Raw genomic sequence first — 10,563 nt, 5'->3', positions numbered from 1 at the left:
TCTGACAGAATTACAATGTCATCGGCGAACCTCAAAGTTTTTACTTCTTGTCCATGAATTTTAATACCTACTCCGAATTTTTCTTTTGTTTCCTTTACTGCTTGCTCAATATACAGATTGAATAACATCGGGGAGAGGCTACAACCCTGTCCCACTCCTTTCCCAACCACTGCTTCCCTTTCATGTCCCTCAACTCTTATAACTGCCATCTGGTTTCTGTACAAATTGTAAATAGCCTTTAGATCCCTGTATTTTACCCCTGCCGCCTTCAGAATTTGAAAGAGAGGATTCCAGTTAACATTGTCAAAAGCTTTCTCTAAGTCTACAAATGCTAGAAACGTAGTTTTGCCTTTTCTTAATCTTTCTTCTAAGGTAAGTCGTAAGGTCAGTATTGCCTCACGTGTTACAACATTTCTACGGGATCCAAACTGATATTCCCCGAGGTCGGCTTCTACCAGTTTTTCCATTCGTCTGTAAAGAATTCGCGTTAGTATTTTGCAGCTGTGACTTATTAAACTGAAAACTACAAACATCAAATAATCGTAACGCAATATGCAACTTCCAAAACATGTGTTGCTGAGCCAGATATTTTTCTGATAACCGAAAGAAAGGCTTTATTCGTCATTCGGACTTGCTGGTCTTGCATTTGCCTTATTTACAGTTAAAATTATTGGATATAAGATCAGCCTGTTATGCAAAACATTGCTTTTCGTGTGCCCCAAACATGTTTCAGCGCTTCTGTACTATCTTCAGTGGGTTTTCTGTATTCAAATCTGTGAAATGTAATAATATTTTAAGTGATAACTCATCTACGAAAAGTAGGCCTAAAGACAATTTTTGTTTGTTTTTGTCATTACCTCAATTTTATTTTACACGGTTATGGATGACTGTTTGTATATTAGCCTATACTCCTAGCTTCTCATCTGTAACAAAACGATGTTTATGCAAATTTTGTTTGCGAGTTAACATAAAACTTTTTGTTTCAACGTAATTTTGTTGTGTCAAGAAATTTCATGCGTGTTTTTGCCATTACGAGTACTATCAAAGCTTTGGCAGATGTGTTTTCTTTTGCGTTGTCGTGAGTTATTGAGAACAACATATACATATCACTCATATTTTGCAGAGCTTTGTTCCTAATGAACACTTTCCTCTTCACCAAGACGCAGTGAAAACTTCGTAGTTGTTATTGTAGGACATAAACACCTTGAAGCGTCTTTTAACTGGCGCGGATAAGGAGCGGTGTGCTTTTCGAGGAGGGGGGACTAGGGAGGAGGAGGAGAAGTCTCGCCAACAACGAGATCATTAGAGACAGTGTCATTTTCGAAACAACGTCAGATGCCGACTTCTTTGAATCAAACTGTGGTGTAATAACTACCCCTCTGTAAATAACGATGACTGCAATGCCTGGGACTGTACAGCTTTATACGCAGATGATGTTTCTGGACACATATTAAAATTGTCTCGGAAATGCGTCCATGGTTTCTCCTCATCATGGATTTTGTAAGGCTCAGTAAAATGTGACAAAGGTACTGTCGACACAACGATTCGATGTGCCTGAACAGCTCGTGTTGTTCTGTTTGTGTGTGCAGCCACCAACTGCGAAGTATCATAGCTGTTCATTTATTTATGTTTGCACCTCAATTGACAGCCAAATGCACGTTTCATTTAGAATTAAAATGTACAAAACAGTCAATCATTTCGTGTCAGCGTCATTTACCTACAAACAAGCGAAAGCACAACGAATGTTTTTTATTTGAAAACGGCACTTAAGAACTTGATACTGTCATATTTTCTGCAAAAAATGTTAAGAAAAACTTATTAAGAAGTGATAACAGTAACTACTGAGGATGACATCTGGGCTTCATGGAACGCACATTTGTGCCTGTAAGCTTTGAAAATTCTTGTGCACAGTAATGTTAGTGTTACATTTACGCAGGAGACCACGACCTTTCATTAGAGGATTAATGTGACACTTTCCGCTCTCTGGATTGCTTATGATGACCTTCGAGATTTGCGTTGTCTTATTTAATGAATCACTTTATGGTATACAGTAAATGTTGGTGTTGGCTATTCGTTCTCTCCTTGATATGAGGGCCAATTCAAAATTTCTGCACAGAGGAACTATTCCCACGTGCAAACCATTAGCTGTGAGATAGACTTTTAGCTTTCACCACATATTGTCATTGTTACGATTTGAGGTATTCTGATTCGAAAGGAAGAGAAAATGACTTAAGCCAGAACTCACTAATGACCAGCGGTCTCGATGAAAATTTATGACTTGCGGGGAAAACCACCTACTGAAATTCATAACGTTCTAATTTAAGTTTGTGTGGATAGTGTAGTGGATCGAAGCACGGTGTCAAATTGGACTTCCCAGCCGGATAAGTACCTACTGAGAGGACGGTCGGTAACTGCAAAACATGGGAAGAAAAGTAAAATGAAGCAAGGACATGTGTCTCTTCGGCGTTCAGAAACATAACCGAGGAACTACAGAAAATAAAACTCGCAGCAAAATTAGTTCATGATAATCTGTGTGAAGAACTAATAGCAAATGGTAAGATAATCTCATAATTAGTTCTTCAGCACTACGAAGTAAAGGAAGATCAATTTATAAACAGGATTAATGACAGAGGTAATACATGGATTCAAGATTTTGAGCCAGAATTGAAGCCTTAGACCTCCTAGTGGAAATATTCTGACTCTCCTCTGCCGATAATATGCAGTCGCCAACGACCTAAAATCAAGATGAGAGCCTCAGGAGATTACTCTAACCATGTGATATCACACGGACTTTTTGCGAAATGTCATGCGGCCACGAATTCGCAAAAAGAGTTCCGACACTTGCACAGTTGGTGTGCTCATTCTGCATGACGACGCACGATCGCATATTAACGACCATACACTCTCAGTTTTGGAGGATTATGGGTGGGAAATCCTTCCGCCTCGAAAGTACAATCATGACATGAGCCCAGCAGGCAGTTGTTTCCAAAATCCTAGGAACCACTCCGAGGTAAATGTTTTCTAGCCACTGAGGAGGTTTCTAATGCAGTGACCCAGGTAGTAAGACAGATCAACAAAAACAACGTGATAAAGGGAATACATAATATGTCCGCAATCCTGAGCCACTGTTGTTGAGAAGAGTGGAGACTACATTGAAGGCCTGTGCTATAATTTTGTGGAATAAAATATTTTTGAATCATAATTTTAGGTTCTGAAGAAATTTTGAAGTGACACTCGTAGCGTTATTTTGCGTTCTACGGTTAGATGGCTCTGAAAGCTACGCAAAGCCACCTGCCAGCCTTCATTGTAGAGCACCAGACGTTACTCCATCACAAGACTCTCCTTAGTTGGGTTGAAGCCTGTGCCACTTGGGAGAAGTGAAATTCAACTCCACGTCCGGCAGTCCTTATGAAAGGTCTATTGTCACTTGTCCAGGTTGCTTTAATCGGACGGAGCATGGTTTCTTTGAAAAGGCCATAGGTATATATCTGGCTCATCCTTTTTAAGTCCAAGTTCGATTAAACCGTTTCTAAGGATTCCACCGTCGACAGAAATATAACGAACGTCTTCACTTCAAATGAAGCGTACTAATGTGACACTGAAAGAAATTGAAGGGGTAAATGGTGAAGTAGTACAATTTATAAATAGCTTGGGCAGATGAAATTTTAGAAAATTAAAGGAATTGAATTGATTAGAGAGACTTTAAGAGCTAAACAGGCTGGGCTTCTTAATGACTGATATATTTCCAGTTTCTCCACATCACATACACGAGTGTTTAGCTGTCAACATGATATCAGTAAACATGGCTTCCTGTGAGTGTGTCTATATATCTACATGATTACTGTGCAATTCACAATTAAGTGCTTCGCAGAAGGTTCATCTTTCTACATTTACATCATCTACATAGATACTCCGCAAGCCACAGTACGGTGCGTGGTGGAGGCCACCCTGTACCACTACTTGTCATTACCTTTCCTGCCCCACTCGCAGATAGAGCGAGGAAAAAGAGCTATCTGTAAGCCTCTGTATGAGCCCTAATTTCTCGTATCTCCTCTTCGTGGTCCTTACGCGCAATTTATGTCAGCGGCAGTAGAATCGTTCAGGAGTCAACTTCAAATGCCGGTTCTTGCCAGTTCTCTGAAATTTCTCAATAATGTTTTTCGAAAAGGACGTCACCTTCCATCCAGAGATTCCCATTTGATTTCCCAGCCCATGTCCGTAACACGTGTTGCTCGAACCTACCAGTAACAAATCTAGTAGCCCCCCCCTGACTTGCTTCAGTGTCTTCCTTCAACCCGACCTGGTACGGATCGGAGACACTAGAGCAATACTCAAGAATAAGCCACACCAGCATCCTATATGCGGTCTCCTTTACAGGTGAACCACTCTTTCTAAAATAGTCCTAATAAACTAAAGTTGACCATTCGCCTTTCCTTACCACAGTTGTCACATGCTCGTTTTACCTCCTATCGCTTTGCATATTTAAACGGCTTGACGTTGTCACGCAGGACATTAGTAATATTGCATCCGAACATTACAGGCTTGACCTTCCTACTCATCCGCTTTAACTACCACCGTTAACTTGGGTAGAGCGCGGGGAAAACGAACTCTTAAATATCTCCCTGCAGGCTCTGATTTATCTTATTTTATCATGATCATCATTTCTCCCTCACTAGGTGGGCGCCAACAAAATATTTTGCATTTGGTGAAGGAAGCTGCTGACTGAAACTTCATGAGAAGATCATGCCGCAATGGAAAACGTCTTTGGTTCAAATGGTTCTGAGCAGTATGGGACTTAACATCGGAGATCATCAGTCCCCTAGAACTTACAACTACTTAAACCTAACTAAAGACATCACACACATCCATGCCTGAGGCAGGATTCGAATCTGCGACCGTAGCAGTCGCGCGGTTCCGGACTGAAGCGATTAGAACCGATCGGCCACAGCGGCCGGCAGCACTGCACAAAAATACTCCGAAGAGAGCGGACAAACGTGGTGTAAGCAGCCTCTTCGCTAGACTTATAAAGCTTCCTAAGCGTTTTTTCAATAAATCGCAGTCTTTGGCTCGCCTTTTGGCACAACATTATCTATGCGATCGTCCCAATTCAAGTTATTGGTCATTGTAACCGCTAAGTATTTAGCTGAATTCACAGTCTTTAGATTTGTGTGATTCATCTTTTAACAGAGATCTAGCGGATTTCTTTTAATTCTCTCGTGGACGACTTCACACTTCTCATTATTTGGAGTCAATTGCCACTTTTCGCACCATACAAATGTCTTGAGTAAATCGTTTTGCAATTGGTTTTGTTAATAAACTGAAGAGTCAAAGAAACCGGTACACCTAATATCGTGTAGGATCTCGCGAGCACGCTGAAGTGACTCAACACGACGTAGCATGGACTATACCATACTAAACTGTACTATACTGTTACTACTGCAGCCGCTCGTAGTGGCCGCGCGGTTTGAGGCACCATGTCACTGATTGCGTTACCCCTCCCACAGGAGATTCGAGTCCTCCCTCGGCCGGCCAGTGTGGCCGAACGGCTCTAGGCGCTTCAGTCTGAAACCGCGAGACCGCTACGGTCGCAGGTTCGAATCCTGCCTCGGGCATGGATGTGTGTGATGCCCTTAGGTTAGTTAGGTTTAAGTAGTTCTAAGTTCTAGGGGAGTGATAACCTCAGATGTTAAGTCCCATAGTACTCAGAGCCATTTGAACCATTTCCTCCCTCGGACACGGGTGTGTGTGTTGTTCTTAGCGTAAGTTAGTTTAAGTAGTGTGTAAGTCTAGGGACCGATGACCGCAGCAGTTTTGTCCCTTAGGACTTCGCTCACATTTGAACGTTTTATACTAATGTCTGAATAAGTGTTGGAGGGAATTAACACCATGAATCCTTCAGGGTTGTACATAAATCCAAATGAGCACGAGGGGGTGAAGATCTCTTCTGAACAGCACATTGCAAGGCATCCTACTCATGCTCAATAATGTTGTCTGGGGAGTTTGGTGGCCAGCGGAAGTGTTTAAACGCGGAAGATGATTCCTGGAACCACTCTGTAGCAATTCTGGACGTGTGGGGTGTAGCATTGCCCAGCTGGAATTGCCCACGCCCGTTTGAATGCGCAATGGACATGAATGAATGCAGGTGATCAGCCAGGATGCTTACGTACGTGTCACCTGTCATAGTCGTATCTAGACGTACCAGTAGACCCACATCACTCCAACTGCACACACCCTGCACTATCACTGAGCCTCCACCAGTTTGAATAGTTCTCTGGGCAGGGTCCATGGCTCAAGTTCGGACAAAGCAATGGCCATCAGACTGTTCTTTCGCGCAGTATCTAACAAAACAAGAAAATAGGGGATCACAGCCAATTTCCCTGATATAAACAAACGAGAGAATTAAGTGATCCTGGAATACATTCCTTTTTCCTATATTGAACTGGACAGCTCAGCAAAGCTTGCTCGTCCATTTGCACAGATGCAGCAAGAATATCACGGCACTTGCAGAAACACAGCTCTTCTTTCAAATCAGCGGCGTGGTGGGGGGAATTGGCTTGACTAACTACGACACGATAAAGTCCACAACGATTTGACTCTTAACCTTTGTTCTTTGCTAAGCCTGCTCACATAGTTAGGTTGTTGATAATGGATTTATGCTTTGGATGCTACGCTACCTGCCCGTTCAAATCCCATATACACTCATCCTCATTCATGATCGCATAAAGGGAACTGGAAGTGAGGTGTATCAATAAGTAAACGAACAAGTCGGTCCATTCATTTACAGAGGCTACTGATCTGCTACTAGGTACTGACTAACAAGAAAATCAGCGCTATAAGCACGCGGAAAGCGTCACACCGTGACGGCTCTGATTATCCTGTCACAGTGGCTCTAATTTCGATATAAAAACTATTCCTGACGAAAAATGTCTCTCTTGTAACGTCTGTCATTGGAGTTGTTGAGAATGTCAGTAACGCTCTCGCCCTTACTAACGATTTCGAAGCGAAGTGCGACGCTTTTCGTTGGATCTCCTCTATCTCTTCTATTAATGGGACCTGGTAAGGGTCACAGACTTACCATCAATACCAAGAATCTGTTCCAGACTGCTACACAGTTTTATTATTATAAATCATACTGGTACGATGACCCACAGGAGGCATTTCACCTACAGATGACAAGATTCGAAAACGTTCTATAATGTATGGAGCTCATATGACATCAATAGGCTCTATGCATCATGCAAAGACAGAAGACGGTATCTAATATAAACAGACATAACACATTATTTAAACCGCCGTTGGAACATCAGGATATGGGACGCAGAATGCGAATAAACAAATGAAGTCTCATACCATAAATGCCACAAAACTAAAACTGTGAAGAAGTTAAAAAAAAAGACAGTGCAGGATGCACAAGTAAGTGATAGGAATTCATATTTCTCGAGAACAAGATTGATAAACAAAAGAAACTACTAAAACAGTCTAAGAAAGGAATAGACTGACGCAGTCAGTGTCTGAGCTTCCTGGAATACTTGAATATTAAGTAGAACTGTATTGGTTAATTGTCTGAAAATGTCGTTTGAGAATTGAATTTGATGCTCTGATAATGTTTGCAAGAAAAAGGAGTACTTCATAGAATTGTTGTGAATGGACATCAAAATCTACTCAGGACGGCATGTCGGCTTGACGAAATGCTCATTTGTCATGCGTCATTATGTCTGTTGGAAGAAGAAACGTTCCTTTGACGATGAGTTTATTAGAAACTGGGCAGCACGGGAACTTGAACCTGTGCCCTCCCGAGTACGAGACCAGTGTATTACCACGCCGTATTAGGGTTAGTTAATTATGAGATAACTTCATACATTCACTGGAGAACCTGAAAAATAAATCGGGACACTAGATTTCTCGAAGCATTGTTATCTAGATTTATATCTTCCAGTGCACTCCACCAGACACACTGTATAGTGCTTCGTGAAAAGGTATTTAAGACTTCTGGTTGTTTCCTGATTATATTAATTCTAGCGCTTCCTCTTTCCGGTCGATTTAAGTTTTTCAGCATTTTATAAGGGAAATTCTGCCTTCCATGTATGTCATGTTTAATGTTTGAAATCAGTTTATTCAACGGACTTTTGTGTACTCTTATTATTTTTTTAGTGTGGTTTCGGTTATTTTTGTACCCAGATCTGTTTTTTGTGTTTTAATTAATTAATTTAATTCATATGTTTTACCTTTCTTTCACGACTTCATCTGTGACTTGCATGAAACCCCTCTTCTTTCTTATATTTTTCTTTCTTCAGATTGCTTCAAGTGCTGTTTTCTATGTACACTATACCACAGATGAAAAGAATATTGCAGAAGATTCATAGTTTTTTTTGTTTTTTTTTTTCGAAAAATAACCAGGCAAAAATAATAATGATGTGATGTTCTGTTGTGAGACTGATAATTATGATATTAATAAAGATAATAATGACAGTATAAATACTACCAACGGCGATTTTAGTTTGCAAGTCAATTAGTGTACTGGTAAAGACATTTCGCCACGAATTGCACAGCTGCTTCTAATGTCGCAGATTTCAGTGAACGCCTTGGGCCTTGGACTTGGCAGTAAATCGGAATTACCTCTGCAGCTGGGTGGCCTGCCGATAAACAGCTTAAAGCGCACATTTCCCGAATTTACTTCCCTCCACTGTCTTCCTCTTGTTTCAAAGAACCGTGTTAAGTGACTATACAGCAAATTCGATACAGCCGCAGCCCACGTCAATAATGGGATGTGGAACAGAAGAAAAGCAAAAGCACGCAACAACGTCGCCTCCCGAGGCTGCTGCGAACTGAACGAACGTTTCGTGTCCTTTGATTTTTTATAGCGAGCTGTAAAGTGGGATATTCGTGGACAAGAGATTGGTGCTGCGGTGGTGAATTACACCGCGAATATCGGTGCGGTTATGGGTTACGTGAGTGGCACTACGCTGATTACATAGACGATTTGATCCACGAACAGCACCGTCGAAGCCCAATAAAAAGACGCAAAAGTCAACCAAAAAACCCACACTAGTGAAGACAAACCGATATTAAAATAAAATAAGGTTTAAAAGCAGAGGATGGTAGTAAATTTCAACAAGTGAGCACTGGACATTTAGCTAAATAATTTGGTGAAGATTCTGACCACTGACAACTACCATCAGACTCGTTCAACACGTGGCGGGAATCTATTAGCCTTTTATTGATAGCATTTCTACATAAACATGCAACGATTACCAAAACTTTTCCCTCTTCTCTTGGGGAACACACAGGTTTGTAAACTAACATGAAATGGTGATACTGATGCTGTAACTGATACAACCATCACAAAATTCTTATCACTTCAATGCGAGCAGATTATAACGAAGTTTTATGTTGAAAGTGTATACATGCAAATAAAAGGCTTTTATTTCCTTTATTTCTTCTACATTTGCCAGTTTTTAATTCTGCTGATGGCAGTAAAAGAAAAATTAAGGTAATAGCAGGAACAACTGTTCAAATAGTTTCGATTAAGTATGCACGGGTATGCTTCAATTTGAGTAAGCAATGACTAATGTACAGTGTGGTCAGAAATAATCTGGGTATTACAGGGTAGGTTGTGGTGAGACGTAACTGTTAAGAAAAACTTTGTTAGGCTATGCTGCTCCGTTTCCGAGTTAATTAGCACTGAAGTTAGCCCAACTGACCGTTGCGACCGCATATTCGAGCAGCCTGTCAGATTCTCTAATAGTGTAGATGATAGCACACGAGACTGCTCAGCCTTTTGAACGGGTTCCATACCTACGAGGGTCCCAGCTCCAGTTCTGTTTCTGGAAACCAAAGGAAGAACACGTCTTCGGCAACACCCGTCTCTTGTGGTCCCTAGGATTTGCGCGCACAGTGGCTGAAATGGCTAACTTCAGTGCTAATTGACTCGGAAACAGCCCAGTGCATCAGTTTTTTTTTTTCTTAACAATTTTTTCCCGACAGAACCTACAAGTTTTCTGACTGTTTATGACCACCCGTTATAAGTAAGGGAATAACTTACAATTATTGTAATTGGTAATGTGTTTGTAGTATAAACTATCACTGACATCATTATGGTTGTATTCTAGATGTGACAAGCTCACTATGAAGATTGTGAAGTGTTTCATCTGTTGTATAATCAGAGGCTGGTGCACAACTAGTTTCACACGTTCTTCGCACACATTTCGCTGAATGAATGATGGAAAAGTTTTATCTGATTTACAATATGAAGGTGACCTTGCCCAGAGTGGTGAAGACAGCAAAGAATTCACGACCTTCTTCACATTTAGTTTTTTTAAACAAATTACCGGTTTCGGCTTTATAGCTACAACCAGGTAAATACAAAAGCTATAACCTGTTTAAATAAATGAAAATCAGATCAAGACTTTGAATTTTTACGTTTATTTAGATATCAAGTCTTCTGGTGTCTGCCAGAGGTCCAAATGACTACCTTCGTCCAAATGACTTCTTTTCCAGCACAATATAATTTTGTTAGCTCAGTGCGCACTGCTTCGCTCGCATAGACAATATGGTCTGCATAGA

Source organism: Schistocerca serialis, chromosome 2 (genome assembly GCF_023864345.2).
Source record: "Schistocerca serialis cubense isolate TAMUIC-IGC-003099 chromosome 2, iqSchSeri2.2, whole genome shotgun sequence".
NCBI classification, from domain to species: domain Eukaryota; kingdom Metazoa; phylum Arthropoda; class Insecta; order Orthoptera; family Acrididae; genus Schistocerca; species Schistocerca serialis.
This window is presented reverse-complemented; position numbering follows the sequence as displayed.